This window comes from Moschus berezovskii, chromosome 7 (assembly GCF_049115385.1).
Source record: "Moschus berezovskii isolate FMDL1 chromosome 7, NW_MosBer_1.0, whole genome shotgun sequence".
NCBI classification, from domain to species: Eukaryota; Metazoa; Chordata; class Mammalia; order Artiodactyla; family Moschidae; genus Moschus; species Moschus berezovskii.
The window spans coordinates 67,149,149-67,168,693 of NC_142466.1; the positions used below are offsets into that span (position 1 = coordinate 67,149,149).

Here is a 19,545-nt window from a genome sequence, read left to right on the forward strand (position 1 = left end):
CACCACCCAACCCCTACTCCACCCTACCCGTGCTTCTAGATCAATTGGTCTCTGCTGAAGTCAGGCTTTAGTTTTGTTTGTTTTTCTATTTTTCCCAAGAGGTTCTACTGCGGTGTCAGGGAGAGAATCGCTCCATTAGCCGATGGCGGATGCGCAAATGCACCTGCCTTCCACACGCCAGTTAAGCCGCGCGCGAGGGTTTTCTGGGTTCCAGCACAGCCCAGCCACTTAGCCGGCACCACCCCGAAGGGGCGGGGCGCAGGCCGCAGGAGGCGGGGCCACGGCTGAAGCTCCGCCGCGCCCCTCGCGGGAAAGCTCTGCGCGTGACTCGCCGCGCTCAATGCAGAGGGAGCCAGGAGGTGGGCGAGCACCCCACTGGCCCAGCGGGCCGAAAGGGCCATCCCAGGGGGCGGCATGAGGGCGATTCAGATCGGACCATCGGCGCCACAGCTGCAGTGGAGGACCGGGCGTTACCAAGCTGTCTGAGAGAAGGGGGACGACTGCTTGTCCCGGCTGCAACGCGACCCCTTCAGGGCGCGAGACGCCGCCGCTGCCTGCGCGGTAGGACCACGCCGAGGCGAGAAACCAGGTAGGACGCGTCTTTGGGGCAGGCGAGATCCCGGAGATCCTCTGTCCTCGCGTTCCAAGTGATCCCTTGGGAGAAAAGCCCTCAGTTTGCTCACCTATCCAGTCCTCAGCGCGCCCTCCCTTCCCTTCAGCCCTTCCCCCTCGTCCCGTCAGCCGCACCCTTCGGTCTTGCTTGACCCTCTGGACCAACCTCATCTTCAGTCCTATCCCTTCAGTTCCGCCATCCACTGCATCCTCAGTCAGCCAGGATAAGCCATTCTTTGGGGCGTCACCCCAGATCCACCCTAACCGTCTCCTCAAACTGTCCCTTCGAGACACCCCCTCAGCTGACTCGCGCCCAGGGGTCATCGTTGTCCCCCCATCTCCTGTGACGGCCCTGGAGGAGCGCGCGTGGCCGCTCAGCACCCAGCCCGGCGACTGCGGCGGGAGTCCTCTGCACGCTGGGTCCTTTGCACCCTCCGCCCCTTTGGTCCCTGGTTCCCACCTTGATGCCTGTTAGAGCCGGGCTGGGATCGCTCTCTCACATCCAGTTTTACCTTGGGAAAAACTGTGGCCTGGCATTTTGCCAGCCCCCTGCTGCTGCTCTTACCTGCTGCAAAGGGTACCGTGATCCCGTTGCCCAGGGCTGCCTTGGGATGCCAGGCTGGCCCTGAGGACACCAGGCGGCTGCCCTGGAGGCAAGGACCCTACACGATTCGTTTGTATCTCCAGTGCCCAGCACAGTGCCTGGCACATACATGGTAGACTCGGCAAATATTTGATGGGTGAGTGAATGAATGAAACCAGTGCAGAGGCTGTGAGGCAGTGTTTCATGGGAAGACGTGTCACTAGTTACATGAATGGGGGAAAAAACGAAGGGCGTCTGGGGATTACCTGCGGTGCTCATGGTGGGAGCTTAAAACTGAACATACTCAGTCTCTCAGTTCATGCATCTAATTTCATTTACATAGAAGCTTCTTTTTATTAGCTATTTTACCTTTATGTTATGTTTACCAAAAAGAAAAAATTAAGGTCCAAGGCTGCAGAAATTTTTATTGGTCAGTCCTTCAGTGGCTGCCCAGATAATCTTTAAAGAGCTTTACCCAGGTGACCCCCCCCCTCTTGTCCTAGAGACTAACTGCTCCCTCTTGGGAAGAATTGTGGAGGCTAGCCACATCCTTCAAACCTGATTCAGTGTACCTGATCAGCTGGTGCTTCAGGACAGGTTGGAGGAATGACCTCAGTTACTTAACCCTTTTAATTCTTGGATACCTCCCCTCCCCCTTCCTCCACTGGACAGGGGAAACATCCTAGCCTGGCCTAGTGTGAGACTTTTCAAAAATTCCTAAATACTACTATAGTATGATCAGGCCATATGAGCCATTTATATCTCCGTAGACCAGCATCGGGCAGGGATTACCACTATCTGAACAGTGTCAGTAATAAACAAGAACATAGGCCTTTTAAAGATGGGATTCTCAAAGAACAGAGAGCCTGAAATCTGTTTTTGTTGATTCCTAAGAGGATGACATGAACAGATTCAATTTCCTGAAGCTAAGACAGGGTTTGGCGATCTCAGTTTTGGCCCAACGTCCATGGAGAAATAGATGATATTGCTGACTGATGATAAAATGGCTGGAAAGCTGCTGGAGTTTATAAGACATAGTTGCCTACATTGTTGCATTATTGTCACTGGGGCTCAGAGTACTGTTGTTCAGTCACTAAGTCGTTTCTGACTCTTTGCGACCCCATGAACTGTAGCACACCAGGCTTCTCTGTCCTTCACTATCTCCCTGAGCTTGCTCAAGCCCATATCCATTGAGTCAGTGATGCCATCCAACCATCTCATCCTCGGTCGTCCCCTTCTCCTCCTGCCTTCAACCTTTCCCAGCATCAGGGTCTCTTCCAATGAAAATGATGCTCTTCGCATCAAGTGGCCAAAGTATTGGAGCTTCAGCATCAGTCCTTCCAATGAATATTCTGGGTTGATTTCCTTTAGGATTGACTGGTTTGATCTCGTTGCTGTCCAAGGGACACTCAAGAGTCTACTCCAGCACCACAGTTTGAAAGTGTCAATTCAGAGTATTCGTAGGTAAAGACTGTGACTGGAGTTTCTTGGGGGACTCCGTGGAAATTAGTAATGGTAATGGTTTCAGGAGTTGGGAGATCCCACCCCTGTCTCCGGTGTTCTGCTATGCCAGTCCCTCCTCACTCACATGTGTGCTCAGTCATGTTCCACTCTTGGCGTGTCCCTCCTACTGTATGGCTATAGAGCATTCACCCTCATTGTTTCTCTTCTGCTTTGCGCCAGATCAAAGTCCAGTTTCTTCTGATTTTTATGTTAAGTGTCTAAGGTCCCTTTTTGAGGCCAGTCCTTCCTAACTGGAAGCTGGGTATGTTCTCACTCATTTCTAGCTTTGGTTTATCCTTCTCTACTTTTTCTTTCTCCCGTTCTCTGACTTTGTAACTTTAGAAAGTAAGTCTTGGATCACAGATACTCAAAGCAGGAAGGGGCTCCTGAGCAGAATTAAGCATGGAGTCTAGAGACCAGTACTTTTATTTTTTTTGGGGGGGGGTGATTAACCAATATGTTTTTAATGGGCTTTTCTACACTACTCTGTCTAGGTCCCTGTTAAGACCTCAGTATCCCCAAAACACTCTGGATTATTTATTTTCTCTTCACTTCCAATATGACAGAGCGTTGCCAGATAAAATACAGGATGCCAAGTTAAATTTGAATTTCAGATAAATAACAGAGTATCCTGTATTTTTATTTGCTTCCCTAGTTCACGGGAAGGGTTATGTGTTCTGTTTTTCTCTGTGCAACTATAGGACAATAACTCACCCTTCTTTTCTGTTACTCATACACAGTGACTGAGCACTTACTAAAAGTCAGTTGACTGAGATGGCTCACTGACTAAGTGTTAGGGTAAGGGCAGGCTCTGTAGAGATAGTCCAGTTGATCAGTGTTGAGGTTACCCAGAAAACACCCACTCAAACACTGACATATGATATTGTAGTTCCTGTCAAATGAGTCTGTCATGCAAAATGAGTGTATTGTTTTGAATGACTACATATAAACATTGCTCTGAGATTGACTTCAGGGGGTGAGGGTGGAGAATGGGATGCATTCTAATGAAAAGTTATAACTCAAAGCAGAATCTCTCTGGTATTACATTTATTCCTTTTTTTAAGTTGTGGTAAAATATATATAACATGAAATTTACTATTTAAACAATTCTTAAATATACAGTTCAGTGACATTAAGTACTTTCACATTGTTGTTCAATCATCACCACCATCTATCTCCAGAACTTTTTTTTATCTTCTCAGACTGAAACTGCATGCTTATTAAACAATAACTCATTTCCTCTTCTTCCAGCCCTTGACAACCACCATTCTACTTTCTTTCTCTGTGATTTGACTACTCTCGGTACTATGTGTAAATTGAATCATACAATATTTGTCTCTTTGTGACTGGTTTATTTCACTTTACAAAATGTCTTCAAGGTTCATCCATGTGGTAGCTTGCATCTCAATTTCCTTCCTTTTTAAGGCTGAATAATATCCATTGTAAGTATATTACATTATTTTTATCCACATAAAATCTTGGGTTGCTTCCACTTTTTAGCTATTGTGAATAAAACTGCTTTGAACATTGGTGTACAAATATGAGCCCCTGTTTTCAATTCCATTGGATATATATCCAGAAACGGAATTGCTGAATCATATGGTAATTTTACATTTAATTTTTTGAGGAACTGCCATACCATTTTTCACAGCGACTGTACCATTTTACATTCCCACCAGCAATGTCAAGCATTCCAGTTTTTCCACAAATTTGCCAACACTTATTTTGTGTTTTATTTTTTTAAATAATAGTTATCCTAATGGGTCTGAAGTGGTATCTCATTGTAGTTTTGATTTGCATTTTTCTAATGGCTAGTGATGTTTAGTATCTTTTCTTGTGCTTATTGTCTGTTTTTATATTTTCTTTGAAGAAAAGTCGATTAGAAATCCTTTGCCTGTTTTCAGTTGGGTTATATCTTTCTATTGTTGAATTGTAAGAGTTCTTTATATATTTAGGATAGAAGTCCCTTATCAGGTATTATGATTGCCTTTTCACTCTTTTGTGATTCTTTGATACACAAAATTTTTAAACTTTGATGAGGTCCTGTTTACCTATTTTTTTCTCTATTTGTCTGTGCTTTTGGTGTTGTAGCCAATAAATCATCACCAAATTCAATCCATTCATCTGTCATGAAGCTCTTTCCCTATGTTTTCTTCCAAGTTTTCTTGAATAGATTTATCTCTTATGGTTAGGTCTTAATCTATTTTGAGTTAAATTTTGTATGGTGTGTAAGATAAGGGCCCGTTCTTATGCATGTGGATCTCTAGTTTTCCTAACACCATTTGTTGAAGACTGTCCTTTCCCCTTTGAATAGTGTTGCCATTCTTGTTGAGTATCAATTGACCAGATGTGCCAGGTTTATTTCTAGGCTCTCTATTTTCTTACATTGGTCTCTGTGTCTGTCTTTATGCCAGTACCACCCTCTTTTTTTTTTTTTTTAATTTTTATTGAGGTATAGTTGAATTACAGTGTTCAGCAAAGTGACTTGGTTATTCATATATATACTTTCTTTTTCATGTTCTTTTCCATTATGGTTTATCACAGGTTATTGAATATAGTTCCACATGCTATACAGTAGGACCTTGTTGTTTATCCATTTGGTACATACCAATTAGCATCTGCTAATCCCAAACTCTCAATCCACCCCTCCCACCCCCCACACCTTGGCAACCACCAGTCTATGCTCTATGCCCCTGATTTTGCTTCTGTTTCTTAGATAGATTCATTTGTGTCATATTTTCAATTCCACATATAAGTGATATCATATGGTATTTGTCTTTATCTTTCTGACTTAACTTCATTTAGTATGATAATCTCTAGTTGCATCCATGTTGTTGCAAATGGCGTTATTTTGTTCTTTTTTATGACTGAGTGGTACTTCATGTCATCACTTGGATGGCATCACCGACTCAGTGGACATGAGTTTGAGAAAACTCCAGGGGACAGTGAAGGATAGGGAAGACTGTGTGCTGCAGTCCATGGGGTCACAAAGAGTTGGACACAGCTTAGTGACAGTGCTTCAGAGTATATATGTACCACGTCTTCTTTATCCATTCATCTGTCAGCAGACATTTAGGCTGTTTCCATGTCTTGGCTACTGTGAATTGTGCTGTTATGAACATAGGAATGCACGTATCTTTTTGCATTATAGTTTTGTCTGGGTATATGCCCAGCAGTGGGATTGCTAGATCATATTATGGGCTTCCCTGGTGGCTCAGACAGTAAAGAACCTGCCTGCAATGCAAAAGACCCAGGTTCGATCCTGGGTCAGAAAGATCCCCTGGAGGAGGAAATGACAACCCACTCCAGTATCCTTGCCTGGGATATCCCATGGACAGAGGAGCGTGGTGGGCTACAGTCCATAGGGTCGCAAACAGTCAGACACGACTGAACGACTAACACTTTGAACTTTTGTGGTAATTCTATTTTTAGTTTTCTGAGGAACCTCCATATCATTTTCCACAGTGACTGCACAAGCTTACATTCCCATTAATGGTATAGGAGGGTTCCTTTCACCATTAGTTAGCATTTGTTACTTGTTCAGTTCAGTTTAGTCGCTCAGTCGTGTCCGACTCTCCGCGACCCCATGAATCACAGAATGCCAGGCCTCCCTGTCCATCACCAACTCCCAGAGTTCACTTGTAGACTTTAACAAAAAAAAAAAATTTTTCGTTTGTTTGTTTATTTGGCTGCACCAGGTCTCAGTTACAGAATGTGAATTCTTAGTAATGGCATGTGGAACCTAGTTCCCCAACCAGGGATTGAACCCTGGCACCCAGCATTGGGAGCATAGAATCTCAGCCACTGGACCAGGGAAGTCCCCACTTTTCATGATGGCCGATCTGACCCTCATGAGGCAGTACCCTACTCTTTTGATGACTGTAGGCTGTGTGGTAAGAAGTATGAATCCTACAACTTTGTTCTGTTTTTCAATATTTTTTTTTTAACTATTCAGGATCCCTTGTGATTTCATACAAATTTTAGAAATGAATTTTTCTATTTCTGTAAAAATTATCATTAGGATTTTGAAAGGGATCTCATTGAATCTGTGGATTGCTTTAGGCAGTTGACATCTTTTCATTATTGTAGAAAGAACACAGTGTTAGTTGCTTAGTTATGTCCAGCTCTTTGCGACCACATGGACTGTAGCCCACCAGGCTTCTCTGTCCTTGGGGTTCTCCAGGCAGGAATACTGGAATGGGTAGCCATTCCCTTCTCCAGGGGATCTTCCCAACCTAGGGATTGAACCTGGGTCTCCCTCATTGCAGGCAGATTCTTTACTATCTGAGCCACCAGGGAAGCCTCACATGAGATCTACCCTCTTAACAAATTTTAAGTTTACAATATATTGTTGATTGTAGGTATATTATTTTACAGCATATCTTTAGAGCTTATTCATCTTGCTTGACTGAAACTTTATACCCAGTAAACAACAACTCCTCATTTCCCTCTCCCCCAGTCAACCATCATTCTACTCTTTGATTCATGAATTTAACTATTTTAGATTCCTGATATAAGTGGAATTGGGCAGTATTTGTCATTCTGTGTCCTTCTGTGATTTTAGCCCATTTCACTTAGCATAATGTCCATCCATATTGCAGGTGTCACATATTCCAGGTATTGACATCTTAACAATGTTAAGTTTTATGATCCATGAACACATGATATCTTCCCACTTACTTCTTTACTTTCTTCCAGTAGCATTTTATAGTTTTCACCTTCTTGGTTAAGTTTATTCCTAAGTATTTTATTCTTTCTGATGCTGTTGTAAATGGAATTATTTTCTTAATTTCCTTTTCAGATTGTTCATTATTTTGTCTAGAAACACAACTGATTAAAAAAAATTTTTTTCTCTCATCCTTATTTATTTTTAAAATATTTATTTATTTGGCTACACTAGGTCTCAGTTGCAACAAGTGGCATCTTTAAGTTGCGGCTCTCAGACTCCTAGTTGTGGCATGTGGGATCCAGTTCCCTGACTAGAGTTTGAACCCAGGTCCCCTGCATTGGTAGCACAGAGCCACCAAAGAAAAGTTAAGTTATAGTCTATATACTGTGTATAAAACAAATGTGTGTAAGTAAAAGTGTACATTTTAAAAGTTTTACTGAAATACCTACGTTTTTAAAAAATTATTCTTGATACTTAAAGCAGAAAATTGCTGTTCTTTGGAATTCTTGGAAGATGAGACTTTGAGCTCTGAAATGTAGGCTGTTTTTGGCTTCTTGTGTGAGATCCTGTGGTCAAGGACAACAAGTTGATAACTGGGTGGAGAGGGAAAAAGAGTCAGCCAACTTCTGGCTAGATTTAGTTATTTTAGGATCCAAAGTTTATACTTAAGTTTATCTTAGGATCCTAAAATCTATATTTAACTTGTTTATCTGTTTTTATACTTTTGTACTTCCTTTCTTTTCTTGTATAATTATTTTAAGAAAGAAAATAGAACCTTATATTTAGTGTCCTTAGGGAAAAATAGAAAATTGGTTTTTACCCATGTTCAGGTAAAAGAGTATTCCTAAAGTCAGTATAGATAGGATTCAGAAGGCCCCAAGGAAAAAAGCAAAAACTCCAAATAGGAGAGTTGGGAACCCACTACTGATCCCATTCATCTGAGAGTTGTTTCACTTCCAAAATGTTATTTTCTTGTTATCTGAAGGATAACAAGGATCCATTTATTTAAAGATACAGCCAGGGACTTCCCTGGTGGTTCAGTGTTTAAGAATCCATCTTACAATGCGGGGGATGTGGGTTTGATCCCTGGTTGGGGAACTAAGCCCACACCCCACAGTTATTGAAGCCTCACACTCTGGAGCCCTGGAGCCACAACTAAAAAGAAGCCTGAGCACCACAAAAAAAGATTCCGCGTGTGTCACAACTAAATGTGAGGCAGCCAAATAATTTTTTTTTTAAAAGATACAGCCAAACTGTTATCAGACCAACCTAGTCTCTGAAGGTTCTAGACAGCTAGAGTTTTTCTGCGAGGCTAGTCATTTCCTTTTAAATATCCTCTAAATCAGGGTCCCCAACCTCCAGGATCTAATGCCTGATGATCTGAGGGGAGCTGATGTAATAACAATAGAAATAAAATGCACAATAAATACAATGCTCAGGAATCACCCTAAAACCACAGCCACTACCCCATCCCCCGGGTCCATGGAAAGACTCTTCCATGAAACTGGTCTCTGGTGCCAGAAAGGTTGGGAACCACCTTTTTATCTCCTGCTCCAAAAGGATAGTAATTTAAACATTTCTGTCTCACTTATGTATTACTGTTTAACAAACATTCCACAACTTAGTGGCTTACAACAATGACTGATTGTATCCAGTTTTGTGAGTTGGCTAAGGGGTTTTTCGCAGTTCCAAAAGATGAGTTCTTGAAATGTTTTGAATCGGAGCATTCCTGGGTGAATTGTCTCCCAAGGAGATTACTTTGAAGGACTTCTCTTATTTGGTTGGACAGGGCTATTCTGCTTCTATTCAAAGCATTTCCAGAACCCATCTTTTGGAACTGCAAAAAAACCCTTAGCCAGCTCACAAAACTGTGAGATATAATCAATCATTGTTGTAAGCCACTAAGTTGTGGAATGTTTGTTATACAGTAAGATATACATGAGACAGCAATGTTTAAGTTACTGTTATTTGGAACAGCAGTCCCCAACCTTTTACTCCTGAGATAATGTCAAGTTCAGTTTATAGGCTGATTTATGTAATATGCTTAGCCTCACATCCAACACAGCAACTTGCAACATTATTAGTTTATTCATCCCTAATGATAGTGGTTGGAGAAGGGAGTCCTGGAAGCAGGACCACCTGCCCATTATGCGTGGTGAGTCCTTTTGACAGCCAGGTGGTGGTGATATATAGTTAATAAGGAGCACTGACAGCTCCTTGTTAAGCTATGGCTTTTTATTGGGTTGTTGAGAATATGTAGTAGAGAATAGAAATTTTCAAAAGGTTTTTTAGAGGGGAGATTTTAGTTCAAGTATATTCCACAGAGAAGTGGACACAAAGAGGTAAAGGCTGAGCTGTTTTGGTTGAAGGCAAGGGGTTGGGAGAAGTAGAGTCTAACCTGTTCATCTCTCCTTCCTTTCCTCTCCATCCCATTCACTTCCCTTTCACTGTCAATGGAAGGGCTCTGTAAAGCACACTTTAAGCCAGTCACGGTGACTACTGAGTTTTCCCTACTGAGTCATGACTCCAAAGTGGAAACAGGTTGAAAGAAGTGAAGATCCCATCATCTTCAGCTGATCACCTGCCAGTAACCAATCATGGTTTGACAGAAATATAGCAAAAATATTTACTGCATCCATACCTAAATTCCTATGTGAAATGCTTAGCCTTAATTTAATGAGCTGTCTGGAACCAGGAATGAATTATAGATTCCTTTTACCCTTTGATCCAAGACCTATGCTAATTTGTCAACCTTTTTTAGTCCAAAGCCAAAAAAATATTTTCTAGCCATAACTTCTAGTTTATAGTATGGAAAAAGTTTGTTTTTAGAATATTTTATAATAATGTATATGCTTTAAATATATATATACATTGAACATTGGATGGGCTCTGTACCTCTCCCCCTTTGCATACTATTAGCCTCTTTACTTAATTTCCTCTAGATATATGTTAATTCTTAAACTTGAGGCTACATGAAAATCACTTGTCACTCCTGAAATTCTGATTCAGTAAGTCCAATCATTTACCAGTCTAATAAATTCCCAGGAGAGGCTGATTCTACTGGTCCATAGACTACACTTTGAGTAGAACTACTGTTAGACCCAAACTCTAGTCTCAGCTTCTTGATAAGTGGTTCTCAGATTTAATCAACATAAAGGTTTTTGTTTTGGTTTTGAAAGAAAAGAAAAGGCTTTAATGCATAAGACCCAGGAATCAAAGGCCAAATAGTGCCACTAAGAGTGTGATTTATGGCATATCATTTCTACACTGTGTTTTCTTCCTTTCGAGATTAGGTTTATAAACCTATTGCTCATTTAAGATTAAGAGATTGTGGAGAATACAGTCCAAAGAAATGCTATTCACTGCTCAGATTTTAACCTAGAAAATGTTTAAACTTAACTGTGTTTTTATGGAGACAGATGAAATGAAGGATACTATGATATTTTCCTTTGAAACAAATAAATCTTGTCTATTTTGTTTAAAAATATTTTCTGAGAAAGTGTTTGTCTCTTTCTGTAATTATAGGTGAAATATATTTTCACTGTTGAAAATCTAGAAAAATACAGACAAGTATAAAATGACAACATATCTTTGAACAGTTTTTGGAAACCAAATTTTTAATAGTTGGGTAACAAATCCATTGTTTGAATTTACCATAATTTGCTTAACACAAAAGTTAGACATTTGAGGTTTCTAAAAAGAGCTTTCTCTTTTCTGAAAAATGTTCAGATTAATAACCTTATAAAAATCTTTGATAATTTCTTTAGTATAGAATTCTGGAGGTGTAGTTACAGGATTTGAATATTTTTAAGACTGGATATATATATACATTTCACCCCAACCTCAATATGAAGGTACCCAAATATGCTTTTATTGACAAAGTGTGAAAACGCATGTTTTAGTTGTCTTCACCAGGATTAACTATTACTATTTTGTTTGATAATTGATGAACAAAAAGCAATATTTTAATAGTGTTTTAAATCTTATTGTATGCTTAGCAGCTATATTCTGTTCCCTCTTCTATGGAATGTTTGCTCATACCCTGTCCATTTTCCTATTATGATCTTAGTTTCAAGGGAATAAGTCAGTCACAGAAGGACAAATACTGCATGATTCCATTTGTATGAGGAATTTAAAATAGTCAGAGTCATAGATATAGGAAAAAGAATGGTGGTTACCGGGAGGTGGGGGTGGGGGAAATGAGGAGATGCTGTTCAACTGGTATAAAGTTTGAGTTATGCAAGGTGAATAAGTTCTAGAAATCTGCTGTACATTATGTTTATGGTTAGCAATATTGCCTGTATACTTAAAAAAATTTTAAGAGAATAGAAATATAGAAAATTTGAGCGCCTAACTACTTCTCAAGGATGTTGCTTCATCGTTTAATTCCTCTCTTTCTAAATCGTCAATGTCAGTGGCGACAAAGTTACGAAAAAGAAAAGAAAAAGTAAAAGTGTATTTTCCAGAACTGAAGAAGAGTCTCCAAATCAGAAGAAGAGTCTCCACTGAGTGCCCAGCACAACCAATAGAAATACCATACCCTACGGTACCTTGTCATGAAAATTTAGAACACTAGGGATATAGAGAAATTTCAAACCAGTATTTTTTTTTTAAGTTTACATAAAAGCATCAGAAATCAGAATGGCACTTGGTACTCAACAAGAATGGAATCTGATTAGTAAGCAGTGAGCAGTGTTTTCAGATTCATGAGAGGAATTGATTTCTAACCTAGGGTTTTATGCTCAGCCAAATTATCAACTGTGAGGGTTTAAAATATATACTTTCAGATACTCATTACAAAATTATTCCTACTATGTATCCTTTCTTAGAAAGCTATTATAGAATATGCTTCAGCAAAATGAGAATATAAACAGGAAAGAAGAAATCATGGGATCTAGGGCATGGGATCCGGAGAAGGCAATGGCAAGCCACTCCAGTACTCTTGCCTAGAAAATCCCATGGATGGAGGAGCCTGGTAGGCTGCAGTCCATGGGATCGCTATGAGTCGGACGTGACTGAACAACTTCACTTTCACTTTTCACTTTCACACATTGGAGAGGGAAATGGCAACCCACTCCAGTGTTCTTGCCTGGAGAATCCCAGGGACAGGGGAGCCTGGTGGGCTGCCGTCTATGGGGTCGCACAAAGTGAGACACGACTGAAGTGACTTAGCAGCAGCAGCAGCAGGGCATGGGATCACAGGGCAGCTAAGAGAAGAGAGGCAAAGAAAATTCCTAGGATGAGGATAAAGAGAAGTCCAGTGTGATAGTGGTGTTGTAAACCATAAAGGAGAGTCAGTTCAGAATGTATCAGGAGAACAGAAAGTTCCGGAAGGATTATGGTCCAGGAAAAAAAAAAAAGGAACTTTGTTTGACCGTTTGGAAAATTAGATTGAGAGCAATTTTTACAGTTCTGCTAGAGAATTTGGGAAGAATTAGGGATAAATATATAGAAAACTAAACTAAAGAGAGTCAAGTATTAAAGTTACAACCCATTATTTCATGGCAAATAGGTGGGGAAGCAATGGAAACCGTGACAGACTTTATTTTCTTGGGCTCCAAAATCACTGCAGATGGTGACTGTAGCCATGAAGTTAAAAGACGCCTGCTCCTTGGAAGAAAAGTTATGACCAATCTAGACAGCATATTATAAAGCAGAGACATTATTCTGCCTACAAAGGTCCATATAGTCAAAGCTATGGTTTTTCCAGTAGTTATGTATGAATGTGAGAGCTGGACAGAAGAAAAGTGAGTGAGTGAGTGAAAGTTGCTCACTTGTGTCCAACTCTTTGCGACTCCATGGACAACGAAAAAGGCTGAGCGCCAAAGAATTGATGCCTTCAAACTGTGGTGCTGGAGAAGACTCTTGAGAGTCCCTTGGACAGCAAGGAGATCAAACCAGTCAATCCTAAAGAAGATCAACCCTGAACATTCCTCAGAAGGACTGATGCTGAAACTGAAGCTCCAATACTTTGGTCACCTGATGCGAAGAGCTGACTCATGAGAAAAGATCCTGATGCTGGGAAGATTGAAGGCAAGAGAAGAAGGGGACAGAGGATGAGATGGTCGAATGGCATCACTGACTCAATGGACATGAGTTTGAACAAACTCCGGGAGATCAAGGACAGGGAAGCCTGGCGTGCTGCAGTCCATGGGGTTGCAGAGAGTTGGACATGACTAAGCGACTGAGCAACAACAAATAGACTCTTATTTGCTATACCAAGTCATAGCAAACACTGGATATTAATTAAATCAGAAAGTGTGAGGAAGGTGGATGTAGGAAGTGAAAAAAGAATGTTTAAAATTAAGAAATAATTAAATATGCATGTGATTTATAAACATGAACATAAATGCCAGATGAAACAGCTAGAAGATTTGAAAGTAGTGGAAAATGACAGAGATAGAAGGGGATTGGAGCTGTGGATTTCTATTATTCATCATAAGCTTTATAGTATAATGAATACTGGAGTGGGTAGTCTTTTCCTTCTCTAGGGGATCTTCCCAACCCAGGGATCTAACCCAGGTCTCCCGAATTGCAGGTGGATTCTTTACCAGCTGAGCCACAAGGGAAGCCCTTTCACTTTTAACTTTGTAACCATGTGCATATATTAATTTGATAAGGTCTTTATTTTTTAAAATAAATCCCCTGACACCACATCACCCTCTGGGTAGTGACTGTCTTGTACTGTAACAGCCAACCTTTGTTGACCAGCCAACCAATCTGCTTGATTTTCCATTCACTTTTGCACCCTCTGCAGTCTAATTTCATTTCCACTAACCACTCCCCTGAAATTGTTTATGTCAAGATTATCAGTGGACTCCTGGTTGCCAAATATGATGGTATGATGGACGCTTTCAATGACACAGTTTTCTTTCAGTTTTTCTAAGATACCAACCACTTTCTTGCCTCAGGGCCTTTCACACATGTCATTCCTTCTGCCTGGAATGTTGTCCCCACCTTTATACCTGTTTAACTTCCTTTCAGCTAACCTTTCAAGGCTCAACATGTAATTACAGAGAGGCCTTCAAAATTTACCAGAAAGGCCTTCCGTGACCTCTTAATCACATCCATCATCAGTCTTAATCAGGTCTTCTTAATACTCTGCACTTTATCTTCAAGGCATTTATCACATTTCATAATTGTATTTTTATTTATGTGATTGTTAGCATTCCTTCACTAGATTGTAAGCTTCCTGAGGGCAGGGATAATATCTGTTTTGTTTACCACTATATTCCTAGCAATAGTCTCTATTCCTAGCCAGTAGGAATCTTTGCCCAAAGATTGAATAATAATCCTCGAAAGAGGTATTTCTGGAGGGCCTAGAAGTGGAGCACTGATTTTAGGAATTAAAAGAGAGGATAGATTAGAGACGCTTTTCTACAGCAGAAGCTATGGGACTTGGATAGGGTCTCCTGGGGTACATGTTTGGAAATAATTAGACTTTTTAAGGAGAATCTTGTCAGCCCATAAATTTATGTAGAGGACTTGCCTTCACTGTCTTCTGCTAACAGGTAATTCAGGTACTCATGTACCTGTATTCACTGGGTAGGAAAATCTTGATTCATAGATAAATTGCATATTCACTCTGACTGTCTCTGTATGTTATCTTGTGATGTCTCCTGGGATTGAGTCACTTTCCAGCTTTTAGGGGACAAAGAATAGAGCCATGAGGGTTAAAGATTTTGAGGTGGTATGCTTGTTGAAAGGCACTAGGTATGACAATGACAAGATTCTCTGCTGTGAATTGATAAATTGAACAGTAGTGCAGCCTCAGAAGGCAATAGGAAGGACTTAGACTCAAGGAAAGAAGACATTCCTGATTCACATTCATTGTAATTATTTACTGAGCCTTCAGTTCAGTCAGTTCAGTTGCTCAGTCATGTCCAACTCTTTGCGACCCCATGAACCGCAGCACGCCAGGCCTCCCTGTCCATCACCAACTCCTGGAGTCCACCCAAAACCATGTCCATTGAGTCGGTGATGCCATCCAACCATCTCATCCTCTGTCATCCCCTTCTCCTCCTGCCCTCAATCTTTCCCAGAATCAGGGTCTTTTCAAATGAGTCACCTCTTCGCATCAGGTGGCCAAAGTACTGGAGTTTCAGCTTCAACATCAGTCCTTCCAATGAACACCCAGGACTGATCTCCTTTAGGATATACTGGTTGGATCTCCTTGCAGTCCAAGGGACTCTCAAGAGTCTTCTCCAACACCACAGTTCAAAAGCATCAATTTTTCAGTGCTCAGCTTTCTTTATAGTCCAACTCTCACATCCATACATGACCACTGGAAAAACCATAGCCTGGACCTTTGTTGACAAAGTAACGTCTCTGCTTTTTAATAAACGTCTCTGCTTTTTAATATGCTGTCTAGGTTGGACATAACTTTCTTTCCAAGGAGTAAGTGTCTTTTAATTTCGTGGCTGCAGTCAGCATCTGCAGTGATTTTGGAGCCCAAAAAAATAAAGTCAGCCACTGTTTCCACTGTTTCCCCATCTTGCCATGAAGTGATGGGACCAGATGCCATGATCTTAGTTTTCTGAATGTTGAGCTTTAAGCCAACTTTTTCACTCTCCTCTTTCACTTACATGAAGAGGCTCATTAGTTCTTCTTCACTTTCTGCCATAAGGCTGGTGTCATCTGAACCTTCACTAAATGCCAATCACTGTTCCACATGTTTTCTATATCTTTTAACTTCCACCAGCACCCTGTAAGAGGAGGTATTATTAGCCCCACTGTACAGGTGAAGAAAGTGAGAGGAGTCAAATAATTTCCCTTTAGACTTTTTGATGATGGCCATTCTGACATGCACTCATCTTCTCCCGCAAGAACACCAAAATCGCAACCAGCTGCCAAACAGCCATCAACAGGAGAATGTTGGATCCCACTGGAATTAGTCCTTAGGAGCAGAGTTATATACCAGCCGTTTCTTAGCTCCCTTCCAAGTGGCACAGTGGTAAAGAATCTGCCTCCTAATTCAGGAGACACAAGATACATGGGTTCGATCCCTGGGTTGGGAAGATCCCCTGGAGGAGTAAATGGCAACCACTCCAGTATTCTTGCCTGGGGAATTCCATGGACAGAAGAGCCTGGCAGGCTACAGTCCATGGTGTCACAAAGAGTTGGACGTGACTAAGCATGTGCACAAGGTCAAGGTCTATGCTGACCAGAAAGAAACAAAAGTGCTTGGCCTAAAGCTGGAGACAGCAAATCAGAGTTCAGTTTCTTCATTATAAATGAACAGCCGTTTCCTAGTTGAAGTGAGTTCTTATGCCTTAAACAAAAGTGTTTGATGTAAATAAGGACTGAACTCCTGCAGAATGAATGGGAATAAAAATGGGGCTCAACTGAGAGCAAGTTATTGATGGATGCTAGTGACTACCTGGGAGAGGGCAATGGCAACCCACTCCAGTGTTCTTGCCTGGAGAATCCCATGGACGGAGGAGCCTGATGGGCTGCCATCTATGGGGTCACACAGAGTCAGACACAACTGAAGCGACTTAGCAGCCGCAGCAGCAGCAGTGACTACTTGAAGGGCCAGAGTTTTCAACCAAAACACATAATTTTAGTTGCCAATTCAGTATAAATTGGTCCCTGATTTAATAAATATGCTAATCGCCTTCCGTGAACAGAGATGGCTTTTGTGGATTAACTGTGTATCCTTTGAATACAGCACATTCCAAAGGCCTACTTCATAGTTTGTGTGGTCATAATTATTTAGTTGTTTGTTTAGTCTCCCCAGGTGAACTTATAAGCACTGTATGAAGGCCAGCCCCGGATCTGCTTTGTTCACTTAGTCCGGTGCCTTGAAATTCATAGATGCTCGGTTAATGTTTATTGGCTCATTCATCTAGTCCTTGGGCAAGACTGCATCTGAGGTTCTCAGGGCCACAAACAAATTCTATTCATCTGCCCAAAGCAGGGGAGGAAGGCCTCCCAGAGCCTTGTTGTGCTTCTGTGGTGAGCTATTAGACTCCCGAGGTTCTGCCTCCTTCGGGTGGAGCCTCAAGGACTTGATGCCACTGGTTTTAGCAGTGGGGTTCTGGTTTTAGTAGTGGGGCACATCTTTGTTCTGAGATGTTAACTGTAAACGAATTGTGCTATTTCCTGTCCCCTGGGGAACTCAAAGGGGCCACAATTGAGGGGCAGTGAGAGCACAAGAGTTACAGTGTTCTCTGCTGGAACCTCCCCATTGCTACCCAGAGATGGCTCCAATATAGGCTAGCCAATCAGGAAATTCCAAACCCTTTTCCTGAACTCTAAACAGCTTGAGGAATCTCTCCAGCTGGAGTTGGAAAAGCTCCCAGTGAGAGCCGAGTCTTATGTAACTTTTATGGACTGACCTTTTTTAGGAAAAAACAAACAGTTCCTCAGCTAGTGCTGAACTTTTTGAGGCACATCCTGCATTCTTTCCTAGAGGCTCAGCAGCTCACAAAACAGAATTGAAGACTGGTGAGGTTCGACGGAGATGGATGACGAAAGACAGAGAGAGGACATCTGTTGGACATTCTGGCTGGAATACGCTGTTTTGGTTCTCATGCTGCAGCTCCCACTAGCAGTGAAGGGAGTGCGGTGTTGGGGTACAGGGAGAGGAGCCGTACCTGGGGACACTCACCCTGCACATTCCAGAGGCCAGCCACTGTACCAGCTTTGTCCTCTCAGCACCCCACGTCACACTAGGGAGGAGAAGAACTTAGTATGTATAGATACGTCCACAATTGTAATGAACCAAATTCTGCTCTGGAAAAAGAAATTTTCCCAATTTAGTTTGGTAAAGATTCAGTTCCTCTTTAGTTCAGTTCAGTGAACATTTTAAACCTTGTGCCAGACTCTAGGCTAGGTTAAATGACTGCAAAGATAAGTCAAAGACCATCTCTGTCCTTAACGTGCAATCAAGGAGGAGAGAAAATGTATATAAACAGTTTTAATATATTTCCTTGCCATATAGTCCTGTGTACTTTATGTATCTCTTTTATTCTTAACTCTCTTATAAAGGTAACCATTAGTTTTATATCTACTTGTGAACTTAGAGGCCTCCTAAATTATGATAAACAAAAATACAAGAAAATCTCCCTTTTTCAGGTGTGACCATTTGTATTTCTAAATTATACATGAAATAGGCAGGCACAACTTTCAAGAATATTCCTATATTAATTGTTCTTATTTCCGTAATTTTCTCAAGCTGATATGAGGCATTTTAGAATTTTGAATGTGTCTTGAATCTTTCAAAATAACAAGTAGCTTTCTCACTGAATTAGGATTTGCCTTAGACAAGGATTTGCCTGTACCTTTTGCTTTTTCTCTCAAATGAAGTATTAGGCAAACATCTAGCATAGCAGTAGCTTGGTAGATTATTATTGTTGTTGTTATTTAGTCGCTAAATTGTGTCTGACTCTTTGCCACCACATGAACTGTAGCATGCCAGGCTTCCCTGTCCTTCACTATCTCCCGGAATGTGCTCAAACTCATGACCATAGAGTCAGTGATGTCATCCAACCATCTCATCCTCTGTCACCCCCTTCTCCTCCTGCCCTCAATCTTTCCCAACATCAGGGTCCTTTCCAGTGAGTCAACTCTTCACATCAGGTGAGATAATAAATATCAAATAGATAATAAATAATGGCTACTGTCATTGTAAGTATTATTCTTTAGCTGCAAGCCATTCCCTTCTAGTCTGTGTTGTGTGGTAAGGTAGTAAAAGTGAAAGTTGCTCAGTCGTGTCCAACTCCTTGCGACCCCATGGACTACACAGTCTGTGGAATTCTCTAGGCCAGAATACTGGAGTGGGTAGCCTGTCCCTTCTCCAGGGGTTCTTCTCAACCCAGGGATCGAACCCCGGTTTTCCACATTGCAGGTGGATTCTTTACCAGCTGAGCCACAAGGGAAACCCAAGAATACTGGATTGGGTAGCCTATCCCTTCTCCAGCATAACTCTGGTAATTCCTGACGGTTTGCACATTGTCCTTAGGTTGCTTTTATAGTAGTTTAAGTCCTGTTTACAAAGCTATTTTAACTATTAGTAATAGAGCCTAGATTTACAACTCTATGTCTTTGCTCAAAATAAGCTCACCTCTCTCCTCATGCCTGTCATCCATATTTACAATATCCAAACTCATCTGATTGTTGATAGTTCCCTAGTAATCTACAACCATACCACATATAGAAATAGGAGGTATAGGTA

At 41.3% G+C, this 19,545-nt stretch overlaps 1 protein-coding gene across 4 annotated transcripts in view; it reads left to right on the plus strand.

Moving 5' to 3' along the window:
- Positions 1-267: 267 nt before the first annotated feature.
- RUSC2 (RUN and SH3 domain containing 2) overlaps positions 268-19,545 on the plus strand; it is a 72,996-nt gene continuing 53,718 nt past the window's right edge. For 2 of the 4 annotated variants that reach the window (XM_088837954.1, XM_055426982.2), the window contains exon 1: positions 268-589. The gene's annotated coding sequence lies outside the window, so the exon portion shown is untranslated. The remainder of the gene's footprint in view (positions 590-19,545) is intronic. The other 2 variants (XM_055426980.2, XM_055426977.2) reach the window with 1 other exon arrangement.